Raw genomic sequence first — 10,805 nt, forward strand, 5'->3', positions numbered from 1 at the left:
CCGCCACTTTGCCTTTGCTGTTTGCAAGAGGACAGAGTTGCCAAATCGCCGTTGAAATTACTAAGGTGATCCATGATGCTGTGTTTGAATCATCTGGCATCAAAGTACATCAGGTGATATCCATCTAAGTTTATTTTATTAAACATATTGTTTTTATCAAAGAAGAATTACTTTGATCTATATATTTTTGTGTACAGCAAAGGTGGTGCCACGTTGTGCATATGAAATGTAGGTCAGCACCATTACGCACCGGCGTCTGCGCCCACTTACTGATGGAACAGGTGTGCGTAAGTCACCGCCCGTGCAGCTTGATCTACATCAACCTGCCGGAACCGCGTTGAGCCGCCCTTGCCGCTTTGAGCCGTCGGGGTTATATTAAGTCATCGGCCTGCCTGAGCCGCCGGAACTATATTGAGTCGCTGGTCTGCCTGAGCCACCTCTGTCGCAATAAACGGATCATCCGTCGTCCAAACAAATCAGGTGATATTCATCCAAGTTTGTTTTATTAGCACATGTTGTTTTTGTCAAAGAACAAGTTTATCTTTGCCTTGGTCTGCAATATTGTTTATGCAGGGCAATTATTTATGACAAAAAGTGATATTATACCACGGAGATGGAGGCATGCCAACATCTTTGGGCATAGGTGGTCGTCGTTACTCAATGGACTCCTGCACCGGCTTACAACGCCATGGCCGTCTCTCGTGACCACGCCGGCTTACAACGAGAAGGACAACTTGCTTGTCCGCACCGATTTACAACGCTGCGGCCGGTTCATCTGTCTGTGCCGCCTTAGATGTTGCGGTCATCTTTACCGTCCATCTCTCGCGGCCTGGTCTACATCAACACACTGGGCTGCACGTGTCTGCATGAGCTATTATTGAGTATGAGCAAGTCACTGCTTGGGAAGCCCGGTTTTCTTCCAACAAATTGGAGGCAAATTATCATGTATTATCAGCCGCCGTCTGCACTGGATGGCTCAATGGGCAGGCGCACAAGTCGCCGCCACTACAGTTTGGTTAAACTTCAAACAGCTAGTTGGAAGGAACCATTGGCCAAGTTGCTGACACGGCTCATACGAGATCATTTATAAAACCCGCCGCAGTCACCTCAATCTTTTGTGGATTCACATCGCGCTATCAACGCCAATGATATGCACCTTCTCCTATGGTCAAATATGGATAATCTCAAGCCAACTCCTTGAGTCGTCTTGAGACTCGGGGGCTACAATGGTATGACTCGGCAGAACTGGCCGGTTTCAATACATTCAGGAATTCCGGGTCAATGGAGGGAAAAATAACCCAGCCCCGGAGATTACTGCTCTATCAATGAAAATTTAAAAAGCCGTCAGAAAAATTCCGGCTCACAATGATGTTTCTGGTTTACCATCCGGTTCAATTGAAATTTATCTACCACAAAGCTTTGAAGCTCTCAAATCCGGTTCAAAATCCGGCTCAAGATAAATTTGTCCCTTAAAATATTTTGAAGCTTTCAAATCCGGTTTAAAGTTTCGGCTCAAAAGAATTAATCTCTCGCAAGTTCGAGTTCTAAGAAAAGTTAAAGGTTGCCAAAAAGAACTTGCTGCCATGATGCGCGGTTCAAACATTAATATCCTGCCTTACGGCTTATCTTATTATGGTCACTTGGGGGCTTCCTGCTCATCGAGCATAGCTGTCGGTACCCTCTTGATCGGCGTAATACTAAATTTATGGTCATTTGGGGGCTTCCTGTTCAAACATAGGTCGCATTCGAACCAAAGAGAACATAGCTGTCGATACCCTTTTGATTGGCAAACTGCCGAACCTACTTGGGGGCTTCTTGATCGTATCCGAATCATAGCTCAACCCCTTTGGGAATCGACGTGGATCGTATTCGAATCAGCGTCGCTAAACAACTCTTAATGGTCACTTGGGGGCTTCCTGTTCAAACATAGGTCGTATTCTAACCAAAGAGAACATAGCTGTCGATACCCACTTGATCGGCATCGCCAAAGGCACTGGGGGCTATATGATCGTATTCGAATCTTAGCTTAACCCCTTTGGAACGGTTTACTGATCGTATCCAAATCAGAAGCCTCAAAAAGTTTTATTCTGTCTCTGGTAAAGTTTATTGCAGCCACAATTACTTAACTTGAGACCTTTTGGGGATTATATCTCAAATATATATAAGTGTTTTATGCTTAAACCGGCTTGACTTTTGACTATAAGTCGCTAGTTTATGACAATCATCATCTATGTGGAAGCATTAGCTTCTAAGGATTGGGTTATCACCCTTACTGCATAGGTTATATAAGCCGGCAGTACAAATTCAATATCACAGTGGTTATATGTGAGATATTATGACCCTCCATGGTTTTGACGCTAAGTCGCCAGGGCATATGTTGTTTAAACTCTCTGCAGGATTTGCAGAAATATGACATATAAATGATTAAGTTCAAGCTCATTACCAAAGTTGATGTTTCAAAATGATTATCCATTCTGGATTTTTCTCAAAAGGCTATAAGCCGCCGGGTCATAAAAAATTCCGGTTTACAATGAAGGCGTATTGAATCGCCATCGGCCAATAGCCGCCGGGTATTTAAACTCCGGATTTACTTGTCAACAGATAAGGTATTTGAAATCTTTAAATAGCCAAACTTGGCTGGATTTTCATTATGATATTGAATGATTGAGGTTTTCTAACCGGGTTATTCAAATCTTTAATAGCCAACATGGCTGGATTTTCATGATGATATTGAATGATTGAGGTTTTCATACCGGATTATATTATTCAAATCTTGAATAGCCAACATGGCTGGATTTCTATTATGATTATCAATAACCGGTATTATGGCTGAGGTTTTCAAAGTCGCTTTAGCGCAACAGCTATTATCTTTATCAATGGGCATGATTTATTTTACAATGGAGGAAATAGTCCCGAGTCGCTGCAGGCTTACGACCTGGCACTTGGGAGCTATATTATTAAAGTTGAGGTTACATCAAATATGCAAGTCTCATGTCGCTCCAAGCATGCACCATGACACTTGGGGGCTAATGCAAAGTCATTTTTATTGGCCTTTTGAAGACCCGACTCATCCCATTGTAATGAGCCGGCCCTTGGGGGCTACCAATTGCTCCTGGTAAAATTCAAGATACACAAGCCTTATTCCATTATATTGAAGGATCCACTGCTCAGTTGGTAAAGCACAAAGCTCTTAACCTTGTGGACATGGGTTCAAGCCCCAAGATGGGGGTTACATCATATGATATTATTTTCAATGAAAAGTCCCAGCTCAGTATTATATTACTAAACCGGCCCTTGGGGGCTACACGTTACTGCTCAAATTTACATCATCATATTTACAAAGTCCCTGCTCATTATTACATAATGACCCGACACTTGGGGGCTAATGCATATTGCTCTTTGCTGAAGACAATTCTAGGATGACCCGGCTACACTACTATGACTATAGCCGACTCATGGGGGCTACACAACTGGATTTTATTTAAAGCCATGGTGATAAGTCCCGGCTTATTCATACTGATTAAACCGGCCCTTGGGGGCTACAAGTAATATGGATATAAGGGAGAAATATCTTCAAATTCTCAGTTTGAGTAAATCAGATTGACCCGGTGTCTGCAAAAATCATAAACCGACGTCGGTGACAATTATGGCTCGGCATCATCTATTTATAACCCGGCAATTTTGGTAATCGTAAACCGGCAAGTTTTATATCTTCAAGCCGGCTGAATATAAGTTGAATATTTGAAGACCAATATTTTTGTCAAGTCAGAGCATTGAAAGCCGACTCAAGTGGATTATCTCTTACAATATTTCTCAACAAGAGACCAATGTTAGCAAATTGCATATGAAGCTGGCCTATTGAGCCGGACTTTCCAGAAGTAGGAGATGACAAGGACTTAAAGATGATCAAGTGCCGGCTTACAAAAATATTTAACCCAGAGTATAAACTGTCAATTTGTTTTTGTGTTTATGTTGCAGATCAGTTTAACATGGATAAATCCAAATTAAACTTGGGGGCTAATGTCGGGGATATACCCTGCGATATGACCCGGCTGGATGTATAACCCAGCCGGACTTGGCGACTCACGAATGACCCGCTCTGACTGGATGACACACTAAGTACCCCGCTTGATCCTGGCGACTTATGGGTGACCTGGCAAGCGGATCGAAGGAGCGACAAGACCCGGGGGTCCAGAAGGCCGGCTTACGTTATGGTAGGCCGGTTTAAGAGGAAAGGCGTGAGGAATATCTCCTTTACGAGGAAGCAAGACCTGGACTTGTGATCAACTTGTAAGAGAAGATAGAGTAGTCCTAGTCCTACTAGGACTCCACATGTAACCCGCCCCTCTAACTTATATAAGGAGGGGCAGGGCTCCCCAAAGAGGGATGGGCAAGAAGAAACAATCTCTAGGGCTAGACACAACTAGGAGAGCCGGCTTACGGCGACTCACTCATGATCATAATGAGACCTAGCCATAAACAGCATGTAGGGTTATTACCGGATGATGTTTCCCGGGGCCCGAAGCTGTCTAAATCCTCATCTTGTGTGTTGCGTCTCTCGATTCCGCTCAACCCCTTCAAGCTACCACATAGATGCGTTGGCCTCGCGATTAAGTCCTTTCATGAGGACATCTGCCGTGACAAATCCACGACAACTACTAACATAAACAGCAAGACATGATAGTTCATAAGAAGTCTTGCTACACCACCAAAACACACCCATCTGCAGCGCTCAGACTCTCGTGATCCAGAGGAGAATGACATTCTAAAAAGAAGCAACTATTACATAGTAAGAGGGACATAGACGAGGATGACCAAATGACAAGGAATATGCATAACAAAAGAAAGAACTACCCATCCAGAACCAGCAGCAAAGACAACAAAGTCATTCGAAGAGATGATCCAACACCATCATAATTTGCAGCCCCGCTTCAGCGACCAGTGATCCGGAGACACCAGTACTCCACCCTTTCGATGCAACAGCCCAATTACCTATCAACCTAAAGGCTCGAACCACATCACTGCCTATCGTAATTGAGACATCCAAGGATGAAAGTTAATCCAGATGCCTTTGTCATTCTCACCTTCTTTTGGCTGTAGGCTGTATCGTTGATAATCAGGGGAGTTTGCTCCCAAAATCCTAGGGCTCGCCGTGTAGACATAGTTTTCCATAGCAAACAGAGCCTCTCTGCCATCATGGTCCTTGCCAACGGTGATCTCCTGGTTAATTGGATAATTGAGTCCGAGAAACAGAGAGTGTGAACCAAGGCTGTTTACCCGCCTCCAACTAAAAAATCCTAAAGGCCCCAACAAGCTGGTATCCTGCTCATAGACATAACAGCCACTGTCCGGATACTCATGTATTACACGGTGCTTGTATACATTGGGGTTTTTGCAATATAACTTTTCCGGCTCAAGTGTCTGAATGATCATCAGTCTTTTGCTGTCGTCTGATCGAGCGAGGAACCAGTTGTGCTTCCCTGTGTTTGGCAAAGGTGGTGTGATTACAAAGGGCAGTAACTGTAGGGACACTACATCATATCAAAAAGGACAGCCATTGTTAATGTAAGATCAGCATTGTTCAGAGTATGAGTAGGATAATGTAAGAAACAGCATTGATATGTCCCTGTTGGAACTGGGAGGAAAATACAGGGAAATGTATACTGGGTTCAAAAATATAGAAGTGCCATGCATGGTTATACTCATGTTATCTCGCAATCGATTCTTCACAGGAAACTACCATGTCATGCATGTTATGTAATCATGTTCTGTCCTCACAAACAAATTCTTCAAGGTAACTAACAGACCATGCATTGTTATATACTCGTGTTCTGTGGGCAAATTTTTTGTGAGGATATTATTCTAGCCATTGATTGCTGAAGGGCGAATATAGGTATGTACACATGGTAAGCATTGCAGGATTTCGGTACTTCCAAATATAGAGTTCTCCAAATGCACATTTACTTCCCTAATGTATGGTTAGATGAAACCAACAGTGTGGTGCATGTTTCTACATCATGAAAATGAGGAAACTAACATGGCCATTGATACACACTCATATTTAGTACTAGTATATAGATTACTGTAAAATAAGGATAATATCCATATATTCCTAACTGTTTGATTATTCAGGGTACAAATTGGCTGTAATTACATGGTCACAATTGCATGAATTAACTCATTCCAAATATAGATGATTTACGGCGTCTCTAATACATTGCCATAGTTCTACTCAAATTCTGCTCAAACAGAGATATGCCAATCATCACAAAAAGTTCAAACAGTCTCATGGCGTCATCATTAACATGAGAGGAAACAACTTACACGCGTCGTCCCAGCAATACGTGGTGCCATCTGCTTTGTCGATCGCGTAGATGATGCCATTGTGTTCAATAGCATCACAGAAGTGTGTATCAGCTTTGACGATGATCCACTGCGAGTCGAGTTGTCTCCAGCTAAAGAAGGCACCGGCGTAAAGATAGGCGAGTTCGCGGTCGAACAAGGCAATTTGCTTGAAGTCTGCGTAATTCGCATGTCGTGTGGGCACTTGGCAGATTACAATCTTCTTCAAAACAAGGTCCGTCCAACTGACGTAGTAATCTAGATGACTTGGACCGTGATGGTAATACTCTATATAATCCAACGGAGGAAGGATAATCTCATGGGAGGTCTGGAAGTTCACGAGCACCAACTTTTTACCGTCTTCTCTGAAGGCAGCCCTCCAGTGGGAGTTCATGCCGACCCAGTACATACCTGCCAAGAAGTTTCGGGCGATGGTGATCGGATTGATGTCGAGGGAAATGATGTATGGCGACCCACTACATACCTGCAAAGAAGTTTCGGCTAATGGAGATCGGATTGAAGTCAAGGGGCATCATGCACGCCTCCGTATCATGGTGAGCCAATCTCGCAAGACCAGATAGCAGCAAGTAGGGTGTCTTGAAAAGCTTAGGCCTCGCTTCGACGATGGTTGTGTGCATGTCCCTCGAGCATGCAGCCAACCGCAGGGCGCTCAACATATCCATACACGAATAACAGAGGTCGAGGATGTCACTGGGGAGATTGCTCCAATCACGGCTCATATGGATGCTGCGCGGTTCACATTCAGTCATGGTGGAGTTTGGAAGGGGGCTTGATTTACGGGGGAGAAGGATGTCGGTGCTGGAGCGGCTAGCGAGGGAATAGTGGTACTGGGGGAGGCGAGTGAGGTGACGGTACACGGGGGCACAGTGAGATGGAGACGGAGAAGGAGATGGAGATGGAGTGGTGCTATGGGAGTGGAGAGGGAGACGAGGCGAGGCGCCAATGTGATGTACAGCGGCGGTGACAGACTGCACTGTCCACAGGGTGAGGCTGACTTTGGTGACCCGAACACGCCGCCTGGACTAGTTTCAGGCGCAGGGTGTTGTCACTTCACTGTGAGGACCGGATGAATAGTATTTTGACCATCAAGTGTACCACAGTTGTACTACTACTACTACTACTACTACTAGTAGTAGTAGGTACATGAGTACTCCAGTATTGTATAGCGTAAATAGGTCTCACGTGCTAGCATTCCTGTTCACTTCATCGTTCAGGTATCATCCATATTGCGAGCAGAACCAAATTCTCGTGCATGCCCAATCAACGCTCTGCCGTGATGCATGCAGTGGTCGTTCTGGTCCATCAAGGACGGCATGCAGATCGTTCCACACTTGAGAAGAAGAAAAATGGAAAGGTAGAACGCGGCAGCAGAGGAAAAGAACGCTGGCTAACGAGGCTGGGAGGGGATTGAGCAGGAAGTTAATGCTCCACGCCTAAAGGTTTTGGGAAAACCTGATTTTCATAAGGTGACTTATACTCACCTAAACGGAGGGAGTATTCCTTAACCAGAGAATGTTGTGTCTCCCACTCACACGCTCAAAAAAAACTACGACACATTTTTTATCTGTTTGCATAGGTCCCACCTACCAGGAAGGATGGGCACGTACACGAACAGGTACGACTCATCAGTCTACCCGCATAGCCTTTTCATTTAGTCTACCTAGCCGTCTAATCAACTGCCTGCACGCCACTTCTCCCATTTACTTCTCCATCGGGAACCGATTCTCCTCGGCTTCTTCACCTTCCCTTCGTCTTCATTTGCATACAAACCCCACTACGTTCACATTGTTTTAACCTCTTTAAATAATCATCTACTACTTCAGTTAGACTAGCCATCTAATTCTAATTCTCCAAACCATAGACCTCTATTCCAGCGGTTCCAAATGGCGATATAGATCGAGATGCAGGTTTTTAGCGTCCAACATGTCCTCGTCGAAGGCTCGATGCGCATAGTTGCCACCGTCACCGTCCACCCAAGGGTTGTTCGGCAGTGGATCAACAATGTATCCAACTCCCTCGAAAAGGTAGACGAGGGTCATCGGTCTCGACGCAGAGTACACGGAGCATGCCCCTGGGAAGATCCAGCGCGCCGCCGTCCTTCAGCTGTGCCTCAAAGATGAAGTTTTGGTGTACCACATCATACACTCGCCCTCCATACCAGGTGAGCTTTACGATTTCTTGTCTCGGGAGGATGTATACTTCTGTGGGGCAGCCATCGAAGGGGACAAACAGAAGCTGGAGCCGTACAACCTTGATTTGAATAGCATCGCTGACCTACAAACCAGAATCAAAATTCCTGTAGAAGTTTGTGATAAACAGACACCATCTCTATTCGACGTAGCAAAGTTTGTGCTCGGTACAAATCTTCATAAGGGTGATGAGACAGTGGCATTAAGGTCGTCTGGATGGGAGAATTATCCCTTGACGTACGAGCGGATAAAATATGCTGCCCTCGATGCCCGTGTGAGTTTTGAGATAGCTGCAAGGTCCAAAGAGCTTGTTGCGAAGCCGTCTCCCACAGAGAATGAGAACAAGAAGAAGAATAAGAAGAAGAAGAAGAAGAGGCTACACCAGCAGGAGGGCATTATGGATGGATGAACTATTTCCTCTCTTGTAAAAAATATTATTCCCTCTCGGTGTATATTGATATAGATGGACTATTTCGATGGTGTGCATGTCTTTGGAACAGAGTAGTAGCATGGGTCCGCTTGACTATAAGGAACTATTTATCCGCATATATAGCTTTCTCTGCTACTCCTTCCAGTGATCGGTATGCAGTGAATGTGTCCGTAGACATGACAGCTTGTCCATGGAAGTTCAACTACGGCGACCATCACGTTTCATATCGCGATTCACACGACGCCTCTCCAACCCACGGCACCACGCCCCCCGACGTGTGCCTCACCCCTCTCGGCCGCATCGCCCCTCTGCCTTTGTGTGCATGACATGTGGGCCACCTAAAATGCGGCGAGCATCAAGTTTCTACCACAGCCACCCGCGATTCCCACGACGCCGCTCGAACCCATGAAACCACACGTCCCCCGACCTGCGGCTCACCCCTCTTGGCCCCAAGGCCCCTCTGCCTACGGGAGCATTACATGTGGACCAGTCACCTATCGGATCCACATGTTATTGACTCAAAGGTAGGTGTAGTAAGGCGCTGAAGCTCAGTCCCGACGGCCCTGAGAGGGAAATGTAACTCCTGCGCCAGGGCTTGTGGTGCTCCCGCAGCACGAACTCGTGCCAAACTCGAGATTTGTTTCTTTACTATACATGCACGCAACGATTTAATGGACATTGTAAGCTCAACATGTGATGGGGAGCTCTAAATTTGAATTTGAAACTTATAAAATTAAAAGATTCAAAACAAATAAACTGGGAGAGAGGGAGTATATCATAGGATGTGTCGCATACAAAATAAGTCCCCTGGTTTTTCACCGCGAAGATGCGGTTAGAAAGGAGCACAACGTCTTCCTACTCGTACGGCAACAAATCGGCCGCAGGAAAAAACCGCTACATGCGATGGCATCTCCCACCTCACACCTCCCACCCCACCTCCGGCGATCTCCTCCCACCACCACTAAAACCCTAATCTTTCCCTACCAATCTCTCCGGCGTCTCCCCATCACTCAGGGGTCATGGTTTTCTCATCGGGATCAACCCTTGGCTTGGACTTCTCCAAGGGTTTGGAGTTTGCGGATAAAGTTTTCAGATCTACTGGTTTTTTCGGTGCACCCTACGGAGGACACAGGTCACTTCACGTTGGTGGTGTCCTTTAGCCGTCATGTTTTCAGGCTTGATGATCATTCTATGGCGGCGGCTCTAGAGGCTGCTGTTGGTGGATCTGCGATCGAGTTGGGTGTCTCATGTTTACGTGACAAGGTTTATTCCTTCAACGTTTCTTACAAGCAAGTTGGTTTCTTTATTGTTGATCTTCGATCTTTTGCTTGCCCGCAATTCAAATGTTATTTTAATCTTTGGGGCCGTGGAGGACCAAATTGGGTTCGTGAGTTTAAACTTTGGAAGTTGCAAAGTGATGCGGAATGGATCTTAGTTAGTCCATCTAAGAGACGGGCGGCGCTTGGGATGATCGCTATGCATAAACCACCGTCTAAGTCCTCTTTTAGATCTTCTGGTTCTGTGCAAAAGAAAATATCTTTTGCAACATTCCAAAGCTATGATGCATGCAAGGGTTATAGATATCCGGCCACGCAGGATTGTATTGATACAGTTTCTGATGCTGGATATGTTGTCTCGGCAAATGAGCGTTTGATCATTCGACCGTCGCCGGCGGCGAATCTCCAGTGGACTGTTGCTTCTCCGTCGATTGTTTTCGGTTCGGTTGACCCGCCGCGGATTCAACGGAATTCACCTGAGGCTGTTAGTTTGTTCTCGTCTGCTCTCGTTTCTCCCGCATCCCATGTTGGGCCAGCCCTCCATGA

This window comes from Triticum urartu, chromosome 4, assembly GCF_003073215.2.
Source record: "Triticum urartu cultivar G1812 chromosome 4, Tu2.1, whole genome shotgun sequence".
Taxonomy (NCBI): Eukaryota; Viridiplantae; Streptophyta; class Magnoliopsida; order Poales; family Poaceae; genus Triticum; species Triticum urartu.